The sequence below is a fragment of the Sus scrofa genome, chromosome 9 (assembly GCF_054392235.1).
Source record: "Sus scrofa isolate SSC_HxYL_T2T_F1_AM1 chromosome 9, Sscrofa_HxYL_maternal_Yorkshire_Landrace_v2.0, whole genome shotgun sequence".
NCBI lineage: Eukaryota > Metazoa > Chordata > Mammalia > Artiodactyla > Suidae > Sus > Sus scrofa.
The window spans coordinates 124971925-124987854 of NC_139391.1; the positions used below are offsets into that span (position 1 = coordinate 124971925).

The 15930-nt window shown below is 37.6% G+C and overlaps 1 protein-coding gene across 14 annotated transcripts in view; it reads left to right on the plus strand.

Moving 5' to 3' along the window:
• RASAL2 (RAS protein activator like 2) overlaps positions 1-15930 on the plus strand; it is a 388065-nt gene that overhangs the window by 238165 nt on the left and 133970 nt on the right. The gene's annotated exons all lie outside the window — the stretch shown is intronic.

Sequence of the window (15930 nt, forward strand, 5' to 3'; positions counted from 1 at the left end):
GAAGTGGATTATTATTCTGGATCTTCCCCAGATTCTTTATGAAATATTTAGATACCTGGGAATGAATACAGCCCATTTCTCTTCAAGGGAGACAAAATTTATTGTCCATCAATAATATCATAATAGCCTTGCTGGAATCTTAGCAGCACATACTCAATCTGCATCATTCAGAAAGTTCAACAGGTTGGATCTGTAGACAACAGTAAGAGCTCAAATGAGAACGTTGCTTGTTTGTGTGTGTGTGTGTGTGTGTGTGTGTGTGTGTGTTTGTCCAAGGCAGGTTTTAATATCCTCTGCCAATACATGACAAATTAGAAACCTTAGCTGATCAGTTCATTGGAAGTTAAATCTGAAAGAGACTTTAGAGATTACCTACTGCAGTCCACACTCTCCATTTTCAGTGAGAACATTGAAGTCTAAGGAATTTCATGTTTGCTCAAGATCACAGAGTTAGAACAGAATTGAAAATCCTGGTCTCTTGATTTTCACTTTACTAGTTTTTTTGTGGTACTACATTTAGGCTCTGTACTTTATCGATACTGTCTATGCTGGTGTCAAGTACCATGAATTATTGCCTTAAGACCAAATGCATCAGAAACTTGGATTGAAATGTTAGGGGGAGGAGTTATTGGAGGATGGCTGTCATCAATGTTAATATCTCTTGTTCAAAACCAAAAATATGTGACAAAATATTTATCAGAACAAAACAACAGCTTTTATTTATGGAAGATGACTGTGGTTTGTATGCTGTTTTTATATAAACAATTACATAGCTGTGACATTCTGAGTATCTATATAGAAAATTAAAACCCTCAAATTGATTTTAATTTCCTTTAAAAATTTTAGGGCTTAGCAATTTTCTGCATAGTTTAGTAAAGCTTTTAGGGTTAACTTTTATCTGTTTCCTAGAAACAAAATATCCCATATTCACTGCCTTCTCTGTGTTTATATTTTTTTTAATGTAACATAACATTTTAAAGTTATCCAACTGTTTGGACCACTTGCTTCCTTATCCAAGGTCCAGCTCTGTTTCTGTCCGTTTATAAGGGCCCTCTGTTACTTCATCTCATGAATTATGTGTTAGAGGGTAACTTAAGTGGAGGATCTTGAGAGTCACAACAGACAGCGAACATCTGTCTTCATACATTTTCATTTAGTCCCTAAAAAGGTTGCTGCCCTTTCCATTTTTCTGGAGACCATTGTGAGGTTGAGAGAGGCCACACTATTCTAGTGAGCTAAAGAGTAAAGATAGCCACTGTCAAAAGGATCTGTCATGGCTCTTTACAATTCCTGGGAACAACTTAGCTTGATTTGGCCATAAGCACAGTGAAGGGTTGTAGTGTTTTTGTGTTGAAGCTTGACCTGCTCATTCCAGTTTTCAACTGGGTCTGTGCAGATGCAGTTGTGATTTACAAGTCTGCGAGGGATGAGCAGTAAGTTGTAAGGAATAGTTTCATTTCTGCTCTCGGCTATCGGAAGCCAAATTACAAAGCACGTTCTCCACCCAGTAGGAAACAAGAGACTGTTTGTCTTACTGCTGAATCCATTATTAAAACACACTGTTTATTAGAGGACTGGTGGCTGTGAGTTTGAGAACCTAATGTTCTGTCCAGCTGAACAGTGTTCACGTTGTGTTACACAGGCTTAGATTTTTCTCGTCTTTTATCCTGCGTGGAGTATGTGAAAGGACTGCCATGATACGTGTGTGTGTTACGTGTGTATATATGATAGTTAGATGGGTGGATGGATGGATGGATGGATGGATAGATAGATCAAGATGGACTTTTGGCCTTACTGTATTTCCCCATATAAGAAACAATCAGGTCATTAATCAATTGCTGGTATTCTACTGACCTAACTTGAAAGAAACTATTAATCAACCTCATCATTATAAAATTCACTACCGGGCATTGGAAAGAGGAAAATATTAGAAGGAAACACATACTCCTTTTCCTCTCCTGGATACAAATGTCAGATTATGCAAGCTTATACTTTCTGTGTTAGGGAAATACACTGTGCTAATAAGGTGCCCATTTTGTGACCAATGACAAATTGTAAATGGGAAGGGAGTGGGTAGAGAGAAATGAATGGCATGAGGAAAGAAACTCTCTTATGTATTATGTGAAATAATTTTCTCTGACCATTGTTTTTTTGAAGGCAGGCCCATTTATACCACTCATGATTTTTTCTTTAAGAATAGGTTCTCTAATTTTTTTCATGAAGTATATATTCATATAGTTCATATATTAAATTTTCAAAGAAAGTAAAGAGGTGTGCAATATAGCTGTGACATTTCTTTCTTTTTTTTTTTCTTTTTTTGGGGGGAGGGGGCACACCTGTGTCATAGGCAAGTTCCTAGGCTAGTGGTCGAATCAGAGCTGAAAGCTACAGCTTATACCACAGCCACAGCAATGCAGGATCTGAGCCTCGTCTGCGACCTCCACCGCAACTCACGGCAACGCCGGATCCCCGACCCACTGAGTGAGGCCAGGGATTGAACCCACATCCTCATGGGTACTAGTCGAGTTTGTTACTGCTGAGCCACAATGGGAACTCCCACTATGACATTTTTTTCTGATTAAAAATCTGGCTATAGTTGATAAAAACTTTTGTCCCATTCAGAGGAGTTATTTCTCCTTTCCTGTTGCAGTTTCTCTCTACTTTTTCTCCCCCCTGCTTTTTAGGGCCGCACCCAGGGCATATGGAAGTTCCCAGGCTAGGGGTCTAATTGGATCTATAGCTGCCAGCCTACACCACTGCCACAGCAATGCAGGATCCAAGCCATGTCTGCAACCTACACCGCAGCTCATGGCAACGCTGAATCTGCTGAATCCTTAACCCAGCGAGCAAGGCCAGGGATCAAACCTGCAACCTCATGGTTCCTAGTCGGGTTTCTTTCTGCTGCGCCATATCAGGAACTCCTCTCTACTTCTCGAGTGTAATTCTGTTTTGTATCCTCCTTAAAACTGTAAGAATGAAAACTCTTCAAACAAAAATGAAGATGAAGGACAGTCCAAGAGGCAGGGGCTTGAGGCTGGACATGTAAAATGCCCTGAGTTGTCAGGTGAATTCTTTACTCATAAAAGTTACCTGATTATCCACTCAAAACTCTGGGAGTCCTTTTATGTAGATGGCGCGGTTGTGTTTCCCCTTCTGCTTCAATCTTGACCTGTAGCAGCCTCTAAAGAGGAAAAGTACCAACTGGTTATGTTTTTTTCTGTTCTTTCACGCTCTCTAGTGGTTGTTAGCAGTTGTTCTTGTTTTCAGTTCCCCGTATATCAGTTTTAGTGAAGAAGCAGGTGATTGTGGTGAAATAAGGTTCACCAGATTCTTACATTTGCATTGCATAAACTTTCTAAAATACCTAACTCTTTAGTGTGGAGAGAGAAAAAATTATGTCCTTTTATTTCCTAGTGAACAGTGAGTCAAGAAAATGAGTCATGATTCAGCAATATGAATCCCCTTAACAGCTGTCTTGTATTTCCTTTGTTTTTTCCTTCATGTGTATGTGTGTGTGTGTGTGTGTGCACACAAGCGTGCGCATGCATGCCCGTGCACTGCTGAGGATTCAGTCTATCAAAGTCCCACGTGTAATTATGGGTATGATGTCAGCTTGTGTTTGGAAGGCATAAGCATTGCCACTGAGAATACTTTCTTTGTGCATACTTGACAAGCAGGAGAGATTTACTGAATCATCATTAAAATTCAGATGAAGGTCTTTATCTTCTCTGGTACCTTCCTTGCCCCTTCCCAGACCTTTCTTTTCTGCTGAATGGAGCGCTCTCTGAACTTAAACATGTGGAGAGGGAGCCATCGAGGGGTTCTTATCAGTAATTAGACTCCACAAAACTCCACATTTCTGTCATTCTCAGCTTTACAGTGTTTTATAAATAAGTGACTTGCTGAAACAGCAACTTGAAAAGTTAGTTTAGGTTAGTACAGTTCCCTTCTTTGAAGAAGAAAAATGACCAGGTTCGGCGTGTTCTTTTTTTTTCCTTTTGTCAGACTTTCGAAAGTAAACAAGCAAGTTTAGCTGCTGGGATCAAGCAGGTGTCATTCAGGATCAGCTGTCACCTAGGGGTAGCCAACCTGTTGGACAAGTTGCTTACTCTGATGTATTGCATTGAATTCCACAGACTGTAGAGCACCTTTGAAAAACTTAGCAACACTGTTGGATAGTTAACCATTCACAGTTATTACCTTCCGTTAATATGAAGGCTAGAAAAACTGGAGATTCTTTCACTTTTTAATGCTCCAGTTTGTAATTTTCCTGCCCAATTGTACTTCACATGGGTTGTGTATAGTTGAGTTGATTTCTAGTCTCTTGAGTCAGATAGGAGAAGGTAAGATGTTTGAGTCCCTACTTCAATGATCATTTTTCTTAGACTATAAAGTGTCAGGGAAATAAATGAAATAATTTATTTCATTTTGTATAAAAAAGGAATGATATGTCAAAGAGAGTGCAAGAAGAGCCACAAAAAATATAGCCTGTATGAATACATAGTATTCGCTTTGCTCTGTCAAGGGACAGGACAAGATGTGATATGTCTGTTAACAGGAAAGGGTCATCAACTTCTTTATACCAAGAACTCTTTTCTAAGAGTTTGCTTAGTTCAGTTAAATTTCTTATTAGCATTTTCTTAAAGTATGGGAAACTGCCCACTCAAAGAAGAGTAATTATTTAATTAGTTTCTGTGTATGGGAGAAGAATTGTATCACAGTATTTGGTCTGATTTTTGTGAGGCTCTAGTACAGCTGAAATATAAGGAGTTTTTTGTTTGTTTTTGCTTTTTAGGACTGCACTGGAGGCATATGGAGGTTCCCAGGCTAGGGGTTGAATTGGAGCTGTAGCCGCTGGCCTACACCACAGCCATAGCAATGCAGGATCCGAGCCGTGTCTTCGACCCATACTACAGCTCATGGCAACACCAGATCCTTAGCGCATTGAGCAAGGCCAGGGATCGAACCCGCATCCTCATGGATCCTGCTCAGGTTCATTAACTTGAGATTTTTCTTAAAGCATTTTTGCCTCCACTTGAAGCTCAGTGAAACATCATGGTAGTTTCCTTAAGCAATAAATGTCACTCTCTTTTACAGGTACCATTATTTTCCTTATAAATATTTGCACAGTGACAGTTGCTAAAATTATGAAATATATTTTTGGTAATTTTAGTTTTATTCATTTCCTTCCTGTATAAATACAACACTCAGTAAATACTTGAATGATGATCAACTTTTAAATTTAAATTTTCCAAAGAAGTGGCTTTTTTTTTTTTTTCTTTTTCAATCGGAGCCAGTGATGACCATTTTTATTAACAAAGCCAAAGACATGGTGTAAGGAAGAAATCCTGCAAGTTATTCCGGTCATTACGAAGAATGAAAACCAGTCTTCTTTAGAAACATTTATATTAACAAAACCAAAATTTACTCTTCACAGGGAATTTATTGTAATATAAAAGGCAGAAACCTAGTGGTAGTATATCTGTTTGTCCTCTGAGCCTCAGTAGAACTGTTTAAATCTGTCCTTGATAACACTATTTTATTTCACAGATACCCCCTACCCCATGGGGTAGGTGGGGGGGTGGGTTGCTTGTTTATTTGTTTTTTTCCCAGAAGCCAGGCTTTCATCTGGTCCTTTTTAAAAAGAAAATCCAGCCAATTATTTACTAGTTTTTCTCAGAAACTTTGCAGAACTGCAAAATGTTTGACTTTTTAATTCACTAATTTTTATCATAAATAATATGCATAGATCTGTTTCAGGACTCTCTGTTCCACTGGTCTATTTCCAAAACTAATACCACTTTGTCTCAATTACTATAGCTTTATAAGAAATCTTGATGGGAGTTCCACTGTGGCTTAGCGGTAAGGAACCCAACTAGTAACTGTGAGGCTGTGGGTTAGATCCCTGGCCCTGCTCGGGTAAGTGATCCTTGCCATGAGTGGCAGTGTAGGTTGCAGACGTGGATCCAATTCCACATTGCTCTGGCTGTGGCAGAGGCCAGCAGCTGCAGCTCTGATTTGACTCCTTGCCTGGGAACTTCCATATACTGCAGGTGGGACCCTAAAAAGCAAAAAAATAATGAAGAAGAAGATGAAGACGAAGTCTTGATAACTGATAGAGCAAGTCCTCCCAACTTGTATTTCATCTATAGCTTTGGCTTATACGTTCATCAGTTAATGATAAATATGAGGTAGGGTCACATGTTCATCAGCAGTTAATGTGGCATCAGAAGCTGTTCAGCAGTGTTTGCACAATTAAACATTTTATTGTGTTTTCTATTTTATTAAAAAATGGCAGATTGAAAATGAAAATTCTGATATCACAGATAGTCCTCATAAAACTAATAATAATTTAGTTGACATAAAGGTGAGATTGTTTACCTGCCAGAATTAGAGAATCATTGTCTTCAATGAAATAGTTCACATTTAATTTGAAAAGGAAAAAAAATAGCACAATTTAGAACCATGCACATGGAGTTCCTGCTCTGGTGCAGCGGGTTAAAAATCTGGTACTGTCTCTGAGGCACCGCAGGTTCAATCCCCTTCCCAATGCTGTGGGTTAAGGACCCAGCATTGCCACAGCTGTGGCGTAGGTCACAACTGCGGTTTAGATCTGATCCCTGGCCCAAGAACTTACATATGCCATTGGTGCAGCCACAAAAGAAAAAAAAAATCATGTACAAAGGCTTGGTGTTTATGATGTGGGTATGTACCATACCCATGTCTTTGTAAATCCACTACCTTTCAGTGTAGGTAGGGCGGGAATGTGTTACTGTGATGGGATAGCCACTCCCTTGATTAGGTTGTCTCGTATGGCAAAGATGATGGTAGTTAGTTACTCTGTATGATTATGTTGCTTTTTATATTAGACTTCATCATAGCAGAATAGACTCTCTCACTGGTTTTGAACAAGGAAGCCGCTGTGTTTTGTGAGTGACACAAAAATGGGACCCAAAGGTGGCCTCTAGGAGCTGAGACTGACTCCCTGCCCAGAGCCAGTAAGAAAACAGGGATTTCAGTCCTACAACCACAGGAGGATCCCGAGATCCAGATGAGGCAGCAGCCCCTAGTACTTTGGTTTTGACCTTGCGCTACTCTGCACTCTACCTGTACTCCTGTTCCGTAGAAACTGAAATAACAAAGGGGTGCTGTTTTAGGTCCGTGAGTATGTAGCATGCTAACATGAACACAGTGAGCGTGAGTAAAATAGCGAGCTGTGAAGGATCTAGTGGAGAAGATTGCTATAAACGAGTCCAGAAATAGAGCTGAACACAAGCATTTTCATGTTCAGAATGGGAAGGATAAAATGGAGAGAGTAGTTTATCTGAGAAGAGAAGAAACGTGTGTTCAAGAATATGTTTTTTTGCAAAGAAAAAGAAAAGTAACATTTATTAACTATCTTCTATTTGTTGTACGGGGTATTTCCACATTTTAAAGTGATGAAAGGGCTGTTTTAAATGTTTCATTTTTCTTTCAATATAACACGTAATCACATAACCTTTAAAAGCATGGAAATTTAAAGCAAAGTGATATTAAAGCCAAAAGTACAGAAAATTCTTATTAAATTTTTATCCTGAACTAATTCATAACTATGTGTAAATACAAATGTCTTTGGTATGAGTACCTGTATATCTTTATAAACATCACAGTAATATATGTTATATAATAATAAATACATATTTATAATATGTATAAATTATTACTACTGCAAAATATTTGACGTGAAAATCAGTGTTTTATATGTCTCTGAATATTTACAAATGGCACTTTGAAAGCTTATGAAAAGCCTGGTAGTTCTGTTACTCACATCTTGCCATTTTGCTTTGAAGATGCACTTGCAAACCTGGTCTATAGGTGGCTTTCCTCATCTAACCCTTTAAATGACCTCAAATATAAAGTCCTTGACTATACACATACACTAGAAAACTTTCAGGTTAAGAATAAACATATTTGGAGTTCCCATCATGGCTCAGTGGGTAACAAATCTGATTTGGAACCATGAGGTTGCGAGTTCCATCCCTGGCCTCCTTCAGTGGGTTAAGGATCCAGCTTTGCTGTGAGCTGTGGTGTAGGTTGCAGATGCGGCTCGGATCCTGCATTGCTGTGGCTCTGGCGCAGGCCAACAGCTACAGCTCCGATTCGACCCCCAGCCTGGGAACCTCCATCTGCCACAGGTACGGCCCTAGAAAAGGCAAAAAGACCAAAAACAAAAAACAAAACAAAACAAAACAAAAAAACATACCCTAAACAAAATGGACCTTCAGAGAATATCACAACGTCATCCTGGAAGTTTGCTTGCAGTTTTTTGTTTCCGTTTTGTGGGGTTTTTTGGTTTATTTGCTTGTTTATTTGTTTTAGCAAAATTACACATCTTTTCTCAAAGTTCTTGCTAAAGGATAACATACATTCAGAAAAGTGTATAAATAATGAGTGTACAGGTCAATAAAAGTTTTTCACATGGTAATTTAAAAGAGTTTTTCCTGTAACCAGCATTTAGATTAAACAAAACAGAACATTACCAGCAACCAGGAGCCTCCTTTATGCACTCTTTCCAGGCATTAGCTCAGAAGAGTAATCACTATCCTGACTCCTGTCACTTCGGAGGAATTTTAACAGTGTATAAGTGGAATCAAACAGTGGGTACATTCTTTTGAGACTAACTTTTCATGGTCACAAATACAGATTTGTGAAATACATCCATTCCATTGCAGGAAGCAGTACTTTGTTCTTTTCCGGTGCTGTACCGAATTCCATTGTATAAACAAACCACAAGTTATCCATTCTACTACTAATGAGTACTTGGGTGGTTTCTAATTTTTAGCTGTTACAAACACTTTTGCGCAGGTCTTGTGGGAACCTCTGTGTGCCCATCTGTAAGGTGCATATATAGGAGTGGAATTGCTGGGTCACAGAACATTGTTCAGCTTTGGTAGTTACTGTCCTGAAGTTCTTCAAAGTAGTTGTACAACTCTGATGAGAGTTTCACAGTGTCATCAGCAACCTGTGAAAAATCATTTTGTTCCAGATCCTTGTCAACATTTTGTATTCTCTGTTTTTCTCGTTTTAGACATTCTGATGGGTATGTAATTCCATTTTGGCTTAAATTTGCATTTCCCTGATGAATAATGAAACTGAGCACCCCTTCACATATTGAATTGGGTCTTTGGTAAAATGGACATTGAAGTCTTGTCTTTTTTCTTATAGGCGTGCAGAAGTTCTTTGTATGTTATGATTGGATATTAAAACTTAAAAACATCTCTTTTAGACTGTCAGGGAAAAATGTAACATAAGCAACAACTGGACGAAACCTGAAGAGCCTTAAAAAGGTTTCTATTGTCCTGTAACTTAGGTTTGAAGGGGAAAGAGAAAGAAAAATCTCTTTACTTAATTTTTTAAAATTGCAGTTAGAAAGTTACAGACCTATCCAGTCTGAGATTATGTTGCTCTTGAAGGCTTAGCTGATGAAGGAGGTCCCCGTGCCTATGACGATGTTGTATATCCCCACCATTTGGACAGCGTCCTCCCCACTTTCAGTCCTGCCTTCCAATTACGGACCTTTTCAGATGTGTGTCATTTAATGCCTCATAGTTCTTGACAGTCTGTGCCATCCTTATTCCTTGAACTTCTCTTCATTTTTATTTATTTGGATTTATTTGATTATGTTTTAAGACATAACCCTTAAGAGGTGTTAAGTAATTTTCTGTTTTACTTTGTAGTTCCTTTTAGAGTACTCTGCTCTCTCCCTTGTACCATAGCTAAAAAATTGGGGGCATGTTTTCATTGATGGAAAGGCTAGAAAAGCAGATCTGAAGTAAACTCTGGCATTATTCAGTGTGAGGAGCAAAAATACAAAACATACGCAAAAACGTAGTCACCAGTATTTTCCCTATTCATTAAGAAGGGAAAAAAGAGAATGTGGTAATGTGTAGAATTTGAGAAGTATGTTCTGGCTCTAAAACTGAGTCTTAGGAGCTGCTTCTTTCTGAGACATCAAAAGTAAAATCTTACTTTTCCTGAAGTCACATCTTATTTGAAGGCCAAAATTAATTGAATAAAGTTTCAAGTTCCCTGCTCCCCTGATTATATATAATTTTCTAATCTATTATGATAATTGAAGTTACTATGTGGGTCTAGTTTAAATAAGCTCTTAATTTAAAAAATGGCAGTAATAGCTGGTGCCTCCAATAATTTCAGATCAGATCCAGGGATAAAATGTCTTCCTCTCCCCATACTCTAGGAATTCTACTATTTTTCTGCTCATAAAACGGAATTAACAATTAGGGAATTCCCATCGCTCAGCAGGTTGAGAACCCAGCTAGTGTCCATGAGGATGCATGTTTAATCCCTGGCATTGCTCAGTGGGTTAAGGATCTGGCGTTGCTGTGAGCTGTGGTGTGGGTCACAGATGAGGCTCAGATCTGGCATTGCTGTGTCCGTGGTGTAAGCCAGCAGGGGCAGCTCTGATTCGATCCCTAGCCTGGGAACATCCATATGGTGCAGGTGTGACCCTAAAAAGCAAAAAAAAAAAAAAAAAAAAAAAATTTTGTTTATTCTTCCAGACGCTGTGTATGCATGTGTATATGTAAATAATACATGAGCATAGACAGCTTTTCTGTGTTTTCAGCAAAATCAAACAATACATGTTATAGTTCAGCTTAACATTTTTCACTTAATATACCATAGGCTCTTTGTTTCTGATAATGGTGGGCTGGGTTCTCTGAATAACCCTCCTGCTGAAAACAATTAAATGAGATAAATATATTTTTAAAAAAACTTCTTAAAAGCATCTGAGAGACACTTCTAAATAATCCATAGATCAATGAAGAAATCATTTTTTCTTTTTTCTTTTTTTTTGTCTTTTTGCCTTTTCTAGGGCCTCTTTCCGCGGCATATGGAAGTTCCCAGGCTAGGGATAGAATTGGAGCTGTAGCCGTGGGCCTACGCCAGAGCCACAGCAACACAGGATCCGAGCCGTGTCTGCAACGTACACCACAGCTCACAGCAATGCCGGATCCTTAACTCACTGAGCAAGGCCAGGGATCGAACCCACAACCTCATGGTTCTTAGTCGGATTCGTTAACCCCTGCACCACGACGGGAACTCCTCAATGAAGAAATCATAATGGAAGTTAGAACCAAATGATACTGAAAATATTATATATCAAAATGTGTATGATTTAGCTAGAGTAGAACTTGAAGTTAGAAAAATAGTACGTACCATAGTCAAAAACAGAAGGAAGGAAAAAAGGATAAGAATAGGAATGAATTAAACACAGTAGGGAACATCAACAAAGCTAAGAATTGGTTATTTGAAAGAACATCCTTGCCTTTGGCAAGGCCGATCGAGAAAAACATAATTAGCAGGAATGTAAAAGGGTACATTGCTATCAATCCTGCACATAGTAAAAAAAACAAAAAAAAAAATACAAGATACGAACAATTTTGTGGAAACAAATTTTAAAAGTAGGTGCAATACTAGAACTTTTTGGGAAATACAGCTTGCTGAAACTGACACAAGAAGAATATCCTAATACTTATATAACTGTTAAAGAAGTTGAATCTGAAGTTAAAATCTTTACCTCAAATAAAATCTAAGCCCAGAGGACTTTGCTTAAGCATTCTAGCAAACATTTAAGAAAGATCTAATTCCGTACAAGGAAATACTACTCAGCCATAAGAAAGAATGAAATTTTGCCGCTTGCAGCAGCATAGATGGACTTGGAGGGCATTATGCTAAATGAAATCAGTCTTTTGGACATCTAGGTCTTTTCTTTGGTGAAATGTCTCTTTAGGTCTTCTGCCCATGTTTGATTGGGTTTTTATTTTCTTGTTATTGAGTTGTATGAGCTGTTTGTATGTTTTGGAAATTAAGCTCTTGTTGGTCGCATCATTTGCAAATATTTTTCTCCCAGTTCGTAGGTTGTATTCTCACTTTATGATTTCCTTTGCTGTACAAAAGCTTATAAGTTTGATCAGGTCCCATTGTTTATTTTTGCTTTTACTTCTGTTGCCTTGGGAGGCTGACCTAAGAAAACGATTGATGTCAGAGAATGTTATGCCTATGTTCTCTTCAAGGAGTTTTATGGTGTCATGTCTTATATTTAAGTCTTTAAGCCATTTTGGGTTTATTATTATGTATGGTGTGAGGGAGTGTTCTTATTTAATTGATTTACATGCAGCTGTCCAGCTTTCCCAATACCGCGTTTCTCCATTGTATTTTCTTGCCCATATTATAACATCTTTAGTGGCTTTAGGATAGAGAAATAACTTTTAAATCAGTCAGAAAAAGCATTAACTATAAAGAAGAAAAAAGTTAGACATGTTGCTATGTTAAGAACTTTTGTTTATCAAAACACACTACTCAGAGAAAATAAAGCAAGCTACATAAACCAACAGAGAGAATATACTGGAATATATCAAGCACTCTTACAAATTACTAAGACAAAGTCCAATAGAAAAATGGGAAAAAGACTTGAATAGACACTTCACAAAAGAAAATAATACACATTTGAAGAGGTACTCAGCCAGATTATTCATGAATAATCAAGGAGAAACACCATACAACCTCAAGGTTGGCTTAAATTTAAAATCTGATGAAGCCAAAGTTGTCCAGGATGTAAGAGCAGTGGGAACTCTTACATTGCTAGTGGAAACAAAAATTCATGGAGTTTCTTCAGAAAACAGTTTGGCTTTATCTAGTAAAACTAAAAATGATGCTAATCCAGTAAAAATACATGAAGATGTATATACAAGAACAAACAAACATCCAGTAAGAACCCCCAAATGGATACAACCTGGAAAAAAAAAATCAGCAAAATTGGGATTTGAACATGTAAGATAGTTATGCATTAGAATACAGCAATGAAAATGAACAAACCGTAGTGACACACAACAATATTAATGAACCTTAAAAGCATAATCTTGAGTAAAAGAAACCAAATTTTAAAATATGTATGTTGTTATAGCACTTGTATAAAGTTTAGGAGAGGGAAAAACAAAACTGTATAATGAGGGATAGACATTTGGGTACTAAAACTATAAATAGAAGTAAAGAATGTTTGGCACAGAACTCAGAGTTGTATCTTTTGGTTAGGGAGAATTGGGATCAGATGGAGTATTTGGGGACTTATGAGTTGCTTACAATATTCTAATTCTTGCTTTGGTGCTATTTCATAATTCATCGAACTCCATACTTATATACTGTTTTAATATTTCAAATAAAATAATGTGTTGAAGATACCTTTTCATTGCATTATATTTATACCTGTAGATCCTTAAAGGCTGTGTATTATTTCACTGTAGATGTATCTGTTCTCCTTCTTAGGAACACTTAGTGTTTTTAGTTTTTGCCATTACCAGTTTTTTGTTGAACATCTTTGTACCTATATGTTGAATTGCTTGTACTGATATTTTTGTAGGATTTTTTTCCTAGAAATAGAATAAAAGGCAGTTTACATTTCATATTTTGATAGATACTGTTAAATAACCTTATAGATTTATTCAAGGTATCTTTTTTTTCCCTCCTATTTAAAGCTTTAATTTTTTTTAAATTTTCCATTGTAATTTCTGGCTTTTGTGTCATGCCTAAAAAGGCCTTTCTCAATTTAAGATTAGGTCTTCATCCTGGAATTTATTTTTGGTTTTTTGAAATGAGATTTTTTTTTTCAGCTATACAGCCAATTGTCTCAGAACCTTTTGTTAAATAGCCCACTCTTTTTTTTTCCATGCTGATTTGAAAAGCACCTTTTATTATCAGCGAAATGTCTATATGTCTTTTTTCCTGGATTCTTTTTCTTTTCCACAAATCTGTTGTTCTGTTGTTTCAATGATTACAGATTTTAATGTGTTTCTCTTACTGATATAAACAGGGTCCTTCTAATTATTTCTTCCTTCCAAAATGTTTTTGGCTTTTTACTCAGAAATTTACTTTGCCAAATGAACTGTAAAAGCAAATTGTCCCCCACCAGAAGCTAAAAACCAGAAAAATTTCTGTTGACATTTCAACTGGAATTACAATGGCTGTATAGATTATTTGGTGGAGAATTAACGTTTATACAATTTCTACATACACAGTTAAAGGGCAAATTTTCTATATTCTTTTGAGACTTATTTTTCACTTAAATATTATATGAATAACTTCTTGCCATATTGGTGCTACAGTTCATTTATTTGACCCCTGTATGGTTTTTACATTCTTTGAAAATACCAAAAAAATTGAGAATTTTGGGTTCAATCTCTCCTTGAAGGATATTTGGTTTTGTTATCGATAGTCCACAGAATTTTGCTATCTACAGTCAGTGCTGCTATGAACATTTTCATACATATGTTCCTTCATCCATTTGCAGGGGTTCCTCTTTGTTGTATTCCTAGGAACAGGATTTACGGGTCTTAGGGTGAATAAATGTTCAACTTTAGCAAATAATGCCAAATTATTTTCCCACCAGCAATGTATATGAACTCCTGAGAGACCCACATGCTGCCTAATACTTGATATTGTCAGATTTTCAAATTTTAGTTATGTAACAGGTAAAATATTTGATTGCATAACCTGGTTACCAGTATATATGTATATTTTGTGTGGGTGTACCATGATTTTATTGGAAGTATAGGGAGTTGTGGGGTGGGTAGGGGATTTCTCCCAAGCATATGTATCTTCTTGCATGTCTTTTTGTGTACTTTTCTGGGTTCTTTAGGGTTATTCTTAAAAAATGGAATAATAAGTCAAAGACCACCAATTTTTTAATGGTCCGGTTTCCTGCTGTCGTATTACTTTATTTAAAATGATGCCTGCTAGTGGTATGTGATAGTGTCTCATTTCAACTTTTCCAACCTTTTTTATCTGTTAATTTGATAGATGAGAAATATTTTCTCCTTGATGTTTACATTTGTACTCCTTTGATTACAGATGACGTTGATCGCACATGTTTATTATTATATTTCTCTTACTATGATTTATTTATACATTTTCCCCCAGTCTCCTCAAGTGTCGATGTTGGTTTCTCTGAGTTGAACAGCCTATTGTGCTTGGGTCCCTTAGGTTAACATGAATGAATTGTGGTCCTTTAGTCAATAATTGGCCTAAATCTCAGGACTGTCATAGGAATTCCTTCAGGGTTTTGTTTTTTGTTTGTTTTTGTCTTTTCTATGACCACACCTGCGGCACATGGAGATTCCCAGGCTAGGGGTCCAATCAGAGCTGGTAACTGCCGGCCTGCGCCACAGCCACAGCAATGTGGGATCTGAGCCGCATCTGTGACCCAACCACAGCTCAAGGCAACGCCAGATCCTTAACCCACTGAGCAAGGCCAGGGGTCGAACCTGCAACCTCATTGTTCCTAGTCGGATTCGTTAACCACTGAGCCACGATGGGAACTCCAGGGTTTTTAAATATCTCTTGAATCTCCTACCCTTTCCTGTAGATGACAGGATTGTAATGGATGATTTTACTTTCATTACCTCATTGCAGTAACTAAGTGAGGAAAGGTCACATTATAGCTGACGAGAATGAGGTTGAGTCTGTATGTGAGTAGCGCAGGTTGCTGAATGGATACTTGAACCTAGTCATATATTCCCACTTAGATCTCTAATTTAATAATTTTGAAAGTTTTTCCTCTGTCATCACAGATCAAGTACTTGAAGTCCTGTTAGGTATGGTATCTGTACATCTGAGACACAGAGGAAGAGTTTGCCGTATGAAGCTAAGGAGTGAGTAGTTGCTCAGGAGTACAAAATGTGAGGTTGCCTCTTACAGCCCATAATCATAGGAAAATGAGCCCCCTAGGAGATGATGCCTCCGTGCATGGCCATGCAGGTTGTACGTGGGTACAACTCCAGAGGGGCCACCATCCACATCCACTATGATGTGAATGGCATCCCTTGGAACTCTGCAGAGCCACAGGTGCATCAGAGGATGCACCAACTTCTCAATATT